The sequence below is a fragment of the Balaenoptera physalus genome (assembly GCF_965194825.1).
Source record: "Balaenoptera physalus genome assembly, chromosome: 19".
NCBI classification, from domain to species: Eukaryota; Metazoa; Chordata; class Mammalia; order Artiodactyla; family Balaenopteridae; genus Balaenoptera; species Balaenoptera physalus.
Genome location: NC_138900.1, coordinates 64310629 through 64324198, shown reverse-complemented (window position 1 = coordinate 64324198; position 13570 = coordinate 64310629). Strand labels below are relative to the sequence as shown.

The 13570-nt window shown below is 50.1% G+C and overlaps 1 protein-coding gene across 4 annotated transcripts in view; it reads right to left on the bottom strand.

Moving 5' to 3' along the window:
• The window catches only part of KIAA0513, a 59927-nt gene extending 52017 nt beyond the window's left edge, over positions 1-7910 (bottom strand). For 3 of the 4 annotated variants that reach the window (XR_014256906.1, XM_082438447.1, XM_082438449.1), the window contains exon 1: positions 7754-7910. The gene's annotated coding sequence lies outside the window, so the exon portion shown is untranslated. Of the gene's footprint in view, positions 1-5199; positions 5296-7753 lie in introns of those variants that run through there. The other variant, XM_082438448.1, reaches the window with a different exon arrangement.
• Between the last annotated feature and the right edge of the window lie 5660 nt (positions 7911-13570).

The window sequence follows — 13570 nt, the reverse complement described above, 5'->3', positions numbered from 1 at the left end:
GATATGTCAACGATAATATTCTGGATATCTTGGATTAAATAAAATCTACTAGCAAAATTAACTGGGCCTGTTTCCTTTACTTGTTTCGTGCGGCTGCTAGAAGCTGAAGCCCATGCATGGGGCTCAGCCTGAGACCTCCACCACCAGCGTCCTCGGCCCCAGGAAACGACAAGTTCACGGGCTCTGCGGTGGGAATGAACTTGGCCCAGCTGAGGCCGGCAGAGCTGCAGGCCGTGCACTAGGCAGGGGCTTGGGAGCCAAGTTAAGGAGTTGGGGTTTCATCCCAGGAACAACGGGAGAGCACTGGAGGGTTTGCACCAGGGGAACGCCACAGTCTGTTTTTGATTTTGCAAAGATGCTGCACTCGGGCGGCTGTGCAGAGAGGCGACAGGCACAGAGGCAAGGACAGAGCAGGATCACCAGGCGGGAGGGCTCAACCTAGCGGGACCCCTCGGGTTTCAGCCCCTCGACGTGACCTGAGAGATGCGGTCTTTGCCACAGGGCACAGGATTCTTGTTAATTCCCCTTACATTAGATTTTGATTATGTAGACGACCTCTTTCGTCCTCCTCACTTTCTTCTTTCAGATAAGTGAATTTTTTTTTTTTTTTTTTTGGCCTCACCGCACGGCATGCGGGATCTTTGTTCCCCGACCAGGGGTGTCCCTGAAGTTTTTTATCACCCACACCGAGCCTCGGGGTTCTAAGAGTGACCCTGCTGCTTCAGGAAGTTCAGCATAATCTACCCCCTCCTAGAGAAGAGAGGGAACCGGACCAGCTTTCCTCCGTGGACTGGTTTCCTATTCCTGTACACCACCACACGAATTAAGCGGGGAGGGGTCTTAGGTTTTCACTGTTCTGATCTCACTTACTTCTTTTACTTCATTCTTGGTACTTACTATTTATTTATTTATTTTTATATTTATTTTTGGCTGTGTTGGGTCTTCGCCCCTGTGCGAGGGCTCTCTCCAGTTGCGGCAAGCGGGGGCCACTCTTCATTGCGGTGTGCGGGCCTCTTCACTATCGCGGCCTCTCTTGTTGCGGAGCACAGGCTCCAGACGCGCAGGCTCAGCAGTTGTGGCTCACGGGCCCAGCCGCTCCGCGGCATGTGGGATCTTCCCAGACCAGGGCTCGAACCCGTGTCCCCTGCATTGGCAGGCAGACTCCCAACCACTGCGCCACCAGGGAAGCCCTTGGTATTTACTATTAATGCACAGTTCAGTTCCGTTTTCTTCTCTGGCTGGGTTTTTTCCCCCACTTTTCTTGGGCCCTATTTTTGCACCTTAGCCTCCCTGCTTCACCCCCAAAGCCTCCCGCTCGAGGATGTCAGCTGCACAGCGGCCCTCCAAGCTCATTTCCCCTGGTACTCTCCCTTTGCTCTGCTGATCCGAGAGTCTCCTTTTTCCCCAGCTCGCTGGTCATTTTTGCCACTGGTGAGTCGTCTTCTCTGACTCATGCCTGGCTGTGATGCAAAGGCCTCAGAGCACACCTGTCTGTGAAAGGCTGTCCCTGAGGAGCACGGCCCGCACCCAGGCACAAGCTTGCGCATGTGGATTTGGTAAAGAGGAGAAAAAAATAATCCCTTTTTCTCTCTCTCTTTTTTCCCCTCCGAATTTACCATTTCTTTCAGCTTTTGTTGGAGATTATCCCTACGGTGTGATGAGTCTTGGTCATTCGTTTTGTATCTTTTTTTTTTTTTCAGTCTTAACTGAATTTGTTACAATATTGCTTCTGTTTTGTTTTGGTGGTTTGGCCATGAGGCATGTGGGATCTCAGCTCCCCCACCAGGAATCAAACCCACACCCCCTGCATTGGAAGCCGAAGACTTAACCACTGAACCGTCAGGGAAGTCCCGTCATTTTGCATCTTTAGAGGCAGGAGAACATTTCTTGAATGAGCCCAGAAAGCCTGAGGGATGACAGATTTTCCTTCTGGGAGGTTCCTCCTCTGGGGCACAGCATGGAGTGTCACCCGTGTGCCACACTGGGATCACGCTGCCTTTGGAGAGCTATGAAGAGGCCACCAAACTCAGGGGAGATGACATGTACACGCAGCTTTGGTACCTGGACGGAACCTGCCTGGAGCTGCGCACCAGCTCTGCCCTGACAAGCAGATGTGACGGAGGCACATCGCTCTGCCTCTCTGTGCCTCAGCTTTCTCAGCTGTGAAATGGGTAGGGTAACAGCAGCTCCCCCGTTAGCGTTCTTGTGAGGGTCAGTGACAACCCCCAGAGCGCACCCGGCACAGCAAATCCAAGCTGGAACAACGACACCGTCTCGATGCCCTGGGGAAACACGCCAACAGCTGCCCCTCCCTCCTTCCTTCTCTGAGTCTCTGCACTCACCTCTTCATCAGGGCTAACCCTGAAGTTCAAGGAACCTGATCTGAAAAGCGCCCCATAAATACAAGCTCTTTCCCCGCACTCTTCCCTGAAAGCCCCACATTTTACCATTACAGACTCATTTCTTTTAAGCACCTCCCTTCTAAATATAAAACTCTTGGCTGAGGTGTTGTCATTCGCTCTTAGCACCTGGGAACAGACCAGCCTCTCAGGTGCCCACAGCAAGGGGTCTGAAAAGGCCGGAGGAAGGAGGAACGGAAAGCAGGGATGGGAGCACAGCCCGTGGGGTGGGGCGGGGTGGAGGTGATACTTGGGGACAGTAAAGGACAGCAAGGTCTCTGCAAGGAGAGAGAAGAGACTGGTGGAGATGGTGCCACTGGGGAAGAGACTGGGAAGCTGGGGGAGGGTAGGGGAAGCAGTGACAGAAAGCACTTTTCACTGGACATCTTTCTGTATTATTTGAGTTTTGTACCATCTGCATGTATGACCCAGCCAACAAAAAATGAAATAAGGGAGGGGGGGATATTGGGTATTTGGGTGAGACAGAGCCAGAAACAAAAAGGTCTCTGAAGGCGAAGGGACAAGTCGCGTTGGCTATTTTGCTGGCAGCCTGCCCTGCTCTCACCCCACCCCCCCCGGGCCCAAATCAGAAAAGTCTCTCTACGAACTCCTGCACGTCTCATCTTTAGAACATCAGCAATACTTTTTCAGGGTCAAAATCTGAGACACTGAAACTCAGAATTCTCCAGACCTTACTTAAAAGCCCCTCAGAATCACTGGAAAAGCCCAACAAAGGAAAAACGCGACTTCTCTGATGTTGTGGCCTCCGGCTTTGACCAGCTGCACGAGGTCTGACCTGGGAACATCGTGTCCAGCTGCACCGTTTATCTCACTGTCAGTGAGCCACTCCTCTACCACAAGGACGACGGGGTAAAGCAGAAGGCCAAGGGAGGAAATCATCCCTCCAGGGCCCCTGAAGAGCCTTCAGAGAAACCCGCATCCAACCCTGGGCCAGAGCCATGGCCACCGGCGGGTGGGGGAGGGGAGGAGAGGCCACGGGCTCTGCAGTCAGTCAGGAGGTTGGTCGGGTCCTGCACGACCTCGGGCAAGTCACTCAATGGCTCAGACCCTCCCTCCCCTCACCTGGGACACACACAGATCACAAGCTGTTAGTTGCGAGTTGTAAGGATCACAAACGCTTTGGGCACAAACATCCAAAACCATGTCCTTAGCCTGAAAAATAACCCCGCCCCTCCTGCCAGTTCTTCCCTTTAAAAGGTCAATGGATTTCGAAGTTAGAAGGCGTTATGCATTGAATTGAACAAGGAAAAGAGACGTTGAAGTCCGAAGCCCTGGAACCTGTGAATGGGACCTTATTTGGAAACAGGGTCTTTGCAGATGTCATTAGTTAAGATAAAGTCATTATGGAATAGGGTGGGCCCCAAATCCAATTTGACTGGTGTCCTTACAAGAAGAGAGGAGACAGAGAGACACACACAGAGGGAAGATAATGTGAAAACACACACACACACACACACACACACACACACATGCATACACACACATGCATGCGCGCACGTGCGGAGAACGCCATGTGACCACAGAGGCAGGAGTGGGAGTCATGCAGCTGCAAGCTGAGGAACAGAAAGGATGGCTGGAAACCCCCAGAGGCTGGGAGGGGGCCACGAACAGACGCTCCCTCGGAGCCCCCAAGAAGGAACCAACCCTGCTGACACCTTGATTTTGGATGTCTTGTCCCCAGATCCATAAGAGAATATCTATTGCTTTAAGCCCCCCAGTTTGTGGTACTTTGTTATAGCAGACCTACGAGACTCATACAGAAAGGGATCTGGTTTTACTGTCTATCTAATGCTTGAATTCTCGTGCCCAATGGTCAGCTAGCCAGCCTACGGATGACTGTCTCTAGTAAAAGAAGACTAGTTTAGTATCTACCAATGCAGCAAGCCCTCCCATCTTTGAAAAGGTCTGTCGTAAAAATCATTCATTCAACAAATATTCATTGAGCACCTACTACGTGCCAGGCACTGTTTGGGGCACTGTTGATACAATGGTAAAATGGGGAGCAGACAATAAAAGCACTTACAAATAAAGCCATTTCTGATGTTTTGAAGAAAGTAAAACACCGTAACATGAGTGAGTGGGCTGGGGACCAGGATGAAATTATTTATATTTTTAGGGAAGGTCCCACTAAGCATGTGATACTGGACCAGTGACTTGAGAGACAAGGAGTCAGCCACGGAGAATCTGGCCGGAGGAACAGCCAGTGCAAGGACCTGAGGCAGAGCAAGCTAGACCTGGTCAAAGCACAGAAAGAAAGAGGGACTTTTGTGAGAGAGTGAGAGAGTGTTAATTGATGAAGCTGGAGAAACAAGGAAGGTCAGTCAGTCCTCGTATAGTAGACCCAGGTAAGAAGTTTGCATCTGACCCCAAGACTACTGAGAAGTCACTGGGGAGAGACATGATTTGATTCTTAGTTTTTAAAAGATCACTCTGACACCATAAAGTTCTTATAACTGAAGTTTTTTTAAGTATAACTTTTGTCCTTTCATTCTTGGGATCTTGGACCTCCACAGAACAGGTCTAATAAATGACATTCCTGAATCACGGCTCCCAAGAGTTCCAGGCTTACCAGCTCTAATTCATTCCCCACTGTAGCAATTTCCAGTAAATATGCTTGATGTTTTTTTCTATGTCCTTCATTAAATGCGATGCCCAGAAAAGAACTCGATATTCTAAGCATGAAGTAGATGAGAACTTTCACCTCTGTCATTCCAGATCTACATGTCCATTGATGTGCCCCAAGATTGCCTTGGTTTTAATTCTGTTTTGTACCACTGACCTGCTGAAACACATCTCAGATAACCTCCGCTGGTGTCCTTTTTCAGATCTAGATGCTCAGATCGAGAAAACAGGATTCAAGCTTATTCTTCCCTAATGAGAACAGCTGTGCCCTCTTTAAAAATAAAAAAAAGTGTCACCGTAACGCAAACAATGCCATGTATAAAAAACTGGATAAAATAAACAAAAGTACTGGGTCAACTCCTCAGGTTTCACAACCACTGCATTTTTCTTCCAGGTGGAGGACAAGGAAAATGATTATGGCAAGTTTCCCTAGAATTGCTTTGGTCTCTTGCATCACAGGGCTGAAGACACCTAGACTGTTAGGAAACACTGAGCGCTTGAGCAAAAGACACTCCCTGCAATCATACTTCCTACTAGATTTCTCAAAGACTTAAACAAATCTGAGTAGGTGCAGACTCCCAAGCCTGGGACAGAGGGAAGTGGTGAAGAGGATCTACACCTGCGCGCCAAGCTGACTTAGCAGGTGGGGCAAGTGGTGGGAGAGAAGGATGCTGGGAAAGCCCTAGGGCCCTGGGATGTGTGTGTAATCTGTCCTCATCCTTCCCACATCCCACTCGGCAGAGTGGTGACAGGCCACTGCATCTGGTGTCAGATGGCTAGGGTTAACACTCTGCTTTGCCCCCTAGTAGCTAAGTGACCTTGAGCAAGTCACTTAGCCTGTTTCCTCATCTGTGACGTTTGTGAAGATCAATTAAGATTCTGTGTGAAAGCCGTTTGCAAATTACTCTGTCCTGTAAAAGTGAGGGGTTATCACTGGCAATAAGGATTTTTACCCCTCCCTTTGCATGTCATGAGGGTTGACTTTTCCTGACGTTTTCTCTTCCCACGCTGCTTCTGATGGTTCTTTTAACCGGATTATTTTCTTTTTTGAGGGAGGATGGGGAGGCATGTAGCATGACTCGTCCCACCCCAAACCCTTCCTAAAGACTATCCTAAAAGAAGTGCCCTCAGAGCCATTTGGGGTCACCCCAAAGCAATTTACCTTCAACGAACCAAAGCTATTGTCATGCAAAAAGAAGCACATCTAACATCTGTGGATACCCTCCACTCTCTGGAAATCCGAAGCAAGTTATTTAAGGTTTGTGATTTACTCAGGTCACCGAGTAGCTTTTCATTGGCCTTAGTTGTTACGTTCTCAAGTAACATGAACTATCTTCACATTAACTCACACAGGCCATACAAAAGACAAACACTGCAAAAAACAAAACAAAACACGGGAATGTACTCCAGAACCAAATGAGAAGCTAATCTGCTGCTCGCTAAAGTGCCTACGCCTGAGTCCTTAGCCATCTTCGTTTCTTTAATGGAAAATGAGAATCTCATGAGTCAACTTTCTCATTGTGAGCTGATCTCAATAGCCGGTCGCCCTGTGTTTCAAATGCGTAAGCAGTCCTATTTCTGCACAAAGTGGAAATAAAAACCAGTGACAGCCCAAGGGAGAGATGGAACAATGGGAGAACATACACTTCCAAACAGAACCGTGAAAAGATGGGAAGAAGCGCTCATGTGTAATACAACTGGATTTTTTTTTTCTTTGCTTAATTCGGTGTTAAGCATCTTGGCTGCCCTGGTTTAGGGTGAGGGAGGGGGTGCCTCTAAGCAAAACCTTAGCATTAGGTGAGAATGGTCTGGAGGGCGGCCTGGCTACAGCAGCCTGGTCCCTGACAGCTGTTGGCTTGCCTCCAAACGCTGACTCGCCTCAGGGACAGCCTGCATGTCAAGCACCTCACCTGTGCCAGCTCAGAGGTGAGTTCCTGCCCAGTCTGCAGGCTGGCACCCTGGCCTCACACTTAAGCAGAGTCACAGGAGCTGGCTCGTGCCCACTGCCAAGTCCTCTCTTCCTCTTCCCAAATCCAATCAGTGTACAACCCAGGGAAGCCCAGACCCCACCAAGGGGAGACTCGCAGCCAGCTCCAGAAAGACCGCATCCTGTCCTTTCCAAGACCCTGGACGCTGGTCCAGGCCACCCTGAACCAGCTGTTCCAAACAGCCTCTAACACTGTGTCGGTAGTGCTGGCCCCTCTGCAAAGCTCCTCCTGCTTCCTGATCGTGGGGAGGAGGGAGCCCTGGGAAGGCACAAGCTGAGCCCTTCCTCCTTGGCCCCCATGCCGCCCCCAGCTGCCACCCCAGGAGCAGAGGGGCAGCAAACTTAAAATCCAACACACAGCACAACTTGGCAAATGTCTTTCCCATCCCGATCCCACGCACCCCCTCCCCAGCACGCCCTTCCAGGAGTCGAGGCGTGGGGGGAACCGGCTCCATCCCTAAGCCACCTGGCGACACCGTCAGCCACCCGGCAGCGGGGACACCTTGTCCAGCCCCCCCCAGGTATCGCACTGCTCCTCACACGGTGGGCTCCTGCCCCCCCTCTCCATTTCCTGCAGAAACCCCAGAGGCCCTCGACCCCACCCCACGGTCCCTCACCCGCCGGCCCCCGAGCGCTCCAGCTGTCGCCCCTCGGAGAGGCCCCTCGCCGCCGGGAGAACCCGGCACGCCCTCCCCTCTCGGCCGCTGGCAGGGTCCCCTCTCACCGCGGCGGGGGCCGGCCGGCCGGCCGGGCGGACGGGGAGCGACCGGGCGCCGTCTGGCTCGGGAATGCGGTCACTGCGCCGGCCCCAGAGCCGGGTCCTTCTGAGGCGCCGGCCCGCGCGAGCTGTCAGTCAGCTGGCCGTGCCCGCCCCCGCCCCCGCCCCCGGCCCCGTCTGCGCAGGCGCGGGGCGGCCCGGGAGTGGCGTCACGTGACGGGACGGTGCAGCTGTCGGCGCCTGGCCCTCCGGAGGGTTTCGGCCCACGTCCCGCGTCTCTCGGGCCTGGGGGTCGCCCCTCGGCGGGAGGCCTCGTCCTATGGCCCTGGGAGCACGCTCGGGGACATCCCGCTGTTCGCTCTAACAGAAGGTCCCGGGAACCCCGTTTGCTGGATCTGCTCAAAACTAGGGTGTTCTCCCAGGCTGGGCAGAGCTGGGTGGGCGCAGGCCGCTCTGCAAACAAATGAGTGGGTGACTTGGTGATTTTGGAGGGGGGAGCCCCGGCAGGGAGCCAGAAAGTATGGCCTGATTCTGGTTGCTTCCCCGCCGTGGTGTCCGCACCTTTAAAACAAGGATGCCCTTTGCCATTTCCTCCTCGCCTATTTCAGAGTTAGGGTGACGTCTTGACATTAACGAGCATACTTGTAAAACAAGTCAAGCGAGGATGTATGGAATAGAAGGGCAGTTTGAGGCCGATTGATTTTTTGAAAGGGGGCTTCTTAAAAGCTGATGTATTCCACCCTCTGCTCCGAAACTTCTAGGCCAATCAGCATCTTTTCACCAGATACAATAAACACAGTTTTCAGGCTGTCGGGTTTGGGTTTCTTCCACGTCTCTTCAATTCAAACAAACAAACCAAAACCACAAAAGGTAAAAAATAAAAGCATCTCCTACGGGAGCTTTTTCAGTTCTAGAGCAAATACAGAAATGTAAACTGACACCCCCTCCCAGTAATTTTGCGGTTATGGCAAAGTTGGTTCCAGCACCTAGCAAAACAGAGTGTGCGCTCTGATGCCTCAAATTCTCTAAAGACATTTCCAGGGCTACACTGCAGAGCTACAGTGCTCCTTCTGGGGGTTGCCTGTATGACATAATAAAGCTCTATCTTTAAATGAATGCCCTGGTATGTGAACTAGGGCAGACTGTCAATTTCAGAAAACTGGGGGTTCTCCGAAGTCCTAGCAGTTAGGCAGGAGGAACTAGAGGTCTACCATGTAGGAGAAAAGATGACATATGGATTGATGATCAAGTGTCTTTCCTGTGCCCTAAGCATGGAGCTGCTGATCGCTGGGAAGGTGGCCTATTGAACTTAAGACTTTCTGAGAGGGAGGACTTCCCTGGCGGTCCAGTGATTAAGACTCCCTTCCCCGCTGCAGGGGGCATGGGTTCGATTCCTGGTTGGGGAACTAAGATCCTGCATGCCTGTGTGGTGTGGCCAAAAAGTTAAGAAAAAAGAAAAAAAAACTTGTTGGGGGAAGTTAAAGGGACCAACGTGGAGGAAAAAGCTGGAGGCTGTGGTTCCACAAGAGTTATGGGGCCTTCAGCTCCACAGGTCCATTCCAGATTTGCTTGACCAGCTCAGTGTAGCCATCATGTGCAAGAAACCGGATCTCTGGGTGTTTTAAGCTTGGTGTGAATTCAGGAAGGGAAGGAGTGTAAGGTGGCGTTCATTCCCTTATGTGGGCACTACAGATTGGTGGGCATGCCATTGGTCCCTGTGAGTTTCTGCCCTGCGTCCAGCAGAATACAAGCACATCATGAAGACTTTATGGGATGGAGGAGGGTCATATCTGTGGCTAGAGGAAGTCCTCCCTTGGTTCAGTGAGTGAACCCAGGACCAGGCATGGGCTCTTGCAGCCTTGTTCTGACTCTGGAGATACCAACTATTCAGGAAAATTGGAAAATGTGAGTTCATTCAGGGTCGGATTCCATTTGGGGGAAAGGTCATTTCTCCTCAAGAGATTCCTATGGACCTTATCTCTCCATACCACATAGAAGATATTCTGTACTTGCCAGAAAGTTGGAGAGAGGCAGATGATATGGCCATTTTATTAAAAAAAAAAAAGGGGCGGGGGGAAGTGAGTTCTACAAACCACAGACCAGTGAACTTGACATTGGGCCTGGGAAGCATTCAGGCCAGATAACTCATGAAAAACATCTGTGACCCCTCAGAAGAGGAAGCACCAATGTCAAAGACCAAGTCATGCTGGCTTAACCATGAGATTTCAAGCTATGAAATCTATAGACTGGTAATTCAAGGAAATATGATAGAAGTAGTGTATTTGGACCTGGAAGGTATATTTACCAAAATTCTTTCAGTAATAAGTGACAGAAATCCCGGCAAACTGGTTTTTCAAAAACAGGGAATATAGTGGCTTACATAACTGAAAAGTTCTGGGGTTGGTCCAGCAGGATCCAGGGGCCAAGTGATGTCATCAGAACTTGGTCTCTCTCCTCTTCTTGACTGCTTCCCTCTGAGCTGGGCTTCATTCTCAGATCAGGTTCTTTTTATAGAGTGGTCTTCAGCGGCAACAGGCTTATGTTCTCTCAACTTAGCAGCCCCTGTGGAAAAAAAGAATTTTCTCCTTCAGTATTTCCAGCAAACGTCTCAGGATTTGGTCTGAATGGACCAGCATCACTCATGTGCTCAGGCCCTTAAACCAACCACTGAGGCCAGGTTTTGGGAATCAGCCCCACCTAACTACTGGGTGGAGAGGAAGGGAAGGGTGGGTGCCCATGGGAAACTGAGGTACTCTTGCCAGGAGAAGAGGGGTGGATTTGGGGCAGGCAAGGGAAAGCTACAGGGACTTCCCTGGTGGCGCAGTGGTTAAGAATCCGCCTGCCAACGCAGGGGCCAGGGGTTCGAGCCCTGGTCCGGGAAGATCCCACATGCCTCGGAGCAACTAAGCCCGTGTGCCACAACTACTGAGCCTGTGTGCCACAGCTACTGAAGCCCGCGCACCTAGAGCCCATGCTCCACAACAAGAGAAGCCACCGCAATGAGAAGCCTGCACACCGCAACAAAGAGTCATCCCCACTTGCTGCAACTAGAGAGAGCCCGCGCACAGCAACAAAGACGCAACGCAGCCAAAAATAATAAATAAATATATTAAAAAAAAAAAAAAAAAGGGAAAGCAACAGATACCCGGAACCAAGCATTTGCTAAGATATCTTGTGATATTGTATAACGGGCATGAAGAAAAGGTGGGAGAGATAGTATATTTATTTGATGGGTGAATCAATATTCAAAATACTTTGATTAGAGGATGAATCCAAAAAAGAACTACACAGGAGAAAGCAGGCAACGTGGCTTAGCATCAGTTCTTTGTTTCTGGTTGCCCACCATGTCTATTTTCCCTTCGCCCTAATATGACCACAAATTTAGTGGCTTAAAACAACACAAATTTATTATCTTACAGTTCTGGAGGTCAGGTCTTAAAATTGAGGTATCAGCGGGGCTGCATTCCTTCTGGGGGCTCAGGAAGAATGATATCCTTGCCTTTTCCAGCTTCTAGAGGCTGCCTGCATTCTTTGGCTTGAGGCCCCTTCCTCCATCTTCAAAGGCAGTCCCCTTTAATCTGGAATAGTTCTCAGCTTTTCTTTGTCCTTCAAGACACTGATCTGTACAAGCTCGGGACTTCCCTGGTGGTCCAGTGTTAAAGAATCCGACTTACAATGCAGGGGATGTGGGTTCAATCCCTGGTCAGGGAACTAAGATCCCACACGCCACAGGGCAACTAAGCCCACGTGGCACAACTACTGAGCCTGCATGCCTCAGCAAGAGAGCCTGCGTGCCTCAATGAAGATCCTGCGCATGTCACAACTAGAGGCCCGATGCAGCCAAAACTAAATAAAATAAAATAAATGAATAAATAATAAAAAATTTTTTAAAGTAAAAAAAAAAATACAGGCTGCATGTTGTGTAAATGTCTCTCAGTTTAGGTTTTTCTGCCTGCTCCTGTATAAAGTCAGGTAACACATTTTTGTTTCTATTTTTTCTTATATATTATTTACTTATGTATTGGCTGCATCCGGTCTTAGTTGCGGCACACGGGATCTTTTGTTGAGGCATGCGGTTCTCTCTAGCTGTTGCGCGCAGGCTTAGTTGCCCCGCCGCATGTGGGATCTTAGTTCCCCAACCAGGGCTCGAACCCGCGTCCCCTGCATTGCAAGATGGATTCTTAACCACTGGACCTCCAGGGAAGTCCCCAGGTAACACATTTTTGACAGCAGTGCTGCATCACTGAAGTGTGTCCTCAGTGCATATCCTATCAGGAGGCACACGCATTCGTTTGTCTCATTATTGCTGATGCTGTTTGACCCGAGGTTGAGATGGTGATATATTTCTCCACTGTCAAGTTACTTTTTTCCCTTTGTAAGTCATTGGTAATCTGTCGGGAAGATACTTTTAGACTACTTAAATATCCTATTTTCCAATGAATTCTCACCCAGTGGTTTAGCACCCATTAATGATACTGCTATGGTGGCTGCAGAATGTTGAGTGTTGGAATTCGATTGCTCCATCAGCATTTATTAGTTGACATTTCCCTGCATCTATTCTTTCCCTTCTCCAGTCTGTTCTCCAGTAAGCCACTGGAGTGACCTTTTTTTTATTATTATTATTTTTTCCGCTGCACCACGCAGCTTGCGAGATCTCAGTTCCCCAACCAGGGCTATGGCAGTGAAAGCCCAGAATCCTAACCACTAGGGCACCAGGGAACTCCCTGGAGTGACCTTTAAAAACCACAAATGGGATCAAACCTTCCAGTGGCTTCCCCCTCAGATGTGGCCAGAATCCCTCAAATGGTTGTTAGGGTCCTGCATGACCTGGTCCCTTCCGAGCTCTCCAGCCTGGTCTCAAGCCACTCCCCCCATGCCTTCCACACAGGGCTCCTTATAGAACTCCAAACAATCCACGTTGCTTTCCACGGAGGACCTCCCCACTTACCCCTTTGCCTGGAACTCTTCCTCCACCCCCTGCACTCCTTTACTCATCAAATGCCCTTGTTCTTCACATATCACATCCTAAAGGAAGCCTTCCACTGTGACCCCCAGATCAGGTCAGATACCCAGGTATACTCGCTCACCACACACGTCCTTTCCCTTTATAGGAGCACACCAGTTTGTAATTGTCCACTTTTTTATCTGTTTAATTAGTCTCTGAGCTCCACAACAGGTAGGAACTTTGTCTGGTTTTGCTCACCCCCGTGTCTGCAGCACTTAACACAGTTCCGAGAGTAGAGGATCAAATATTTGTTGAATGAACCAATATAGGTTTAAGATAAGGATCTGGAGGGTGGAGGCGGAGGAAAAGAAGAGGACTGAGTTATTGGAGCCAGAGCACAAATGGGCAGGGACTTGCTTCCAGGCAACTTGGTGGATCAGGTCCTGGTAGGAGGAGCTGGGGGTGGATCACATCCCAGGTGAGCCCTCAGGACTTGGTACAGAGCTGCTATGTATAGCGCATGGCCTCGGGCTCCTTAGAGAGTGAGAATGTTATGGTAGAAACAGCAGGATCTTCAGAGCTGGACAGAATGAGGTCTGCAGGCTAGCTGTGCTTTGCTTCTTTGGGGCGATCACTTAACTCTGAGCCTGTTTTCTCAGCTGCACAAAGAGATCGTACCAGTTTCACAGACACGAGGATGAAGAGAGTCTATGAGGCAGCGAGCCCCTCTCCTAGCTGTATGACCTTCAGCACACTCCTTAAACTCATTGGGCCTGTTCCTTCGTCTGAAAAAGGGGCCAACCATGGCATGTTCATTCATTCATTCAATGCATATTTATTGAGTCGCTGCATTTTGACAGCGAACGAGACCAACAAAA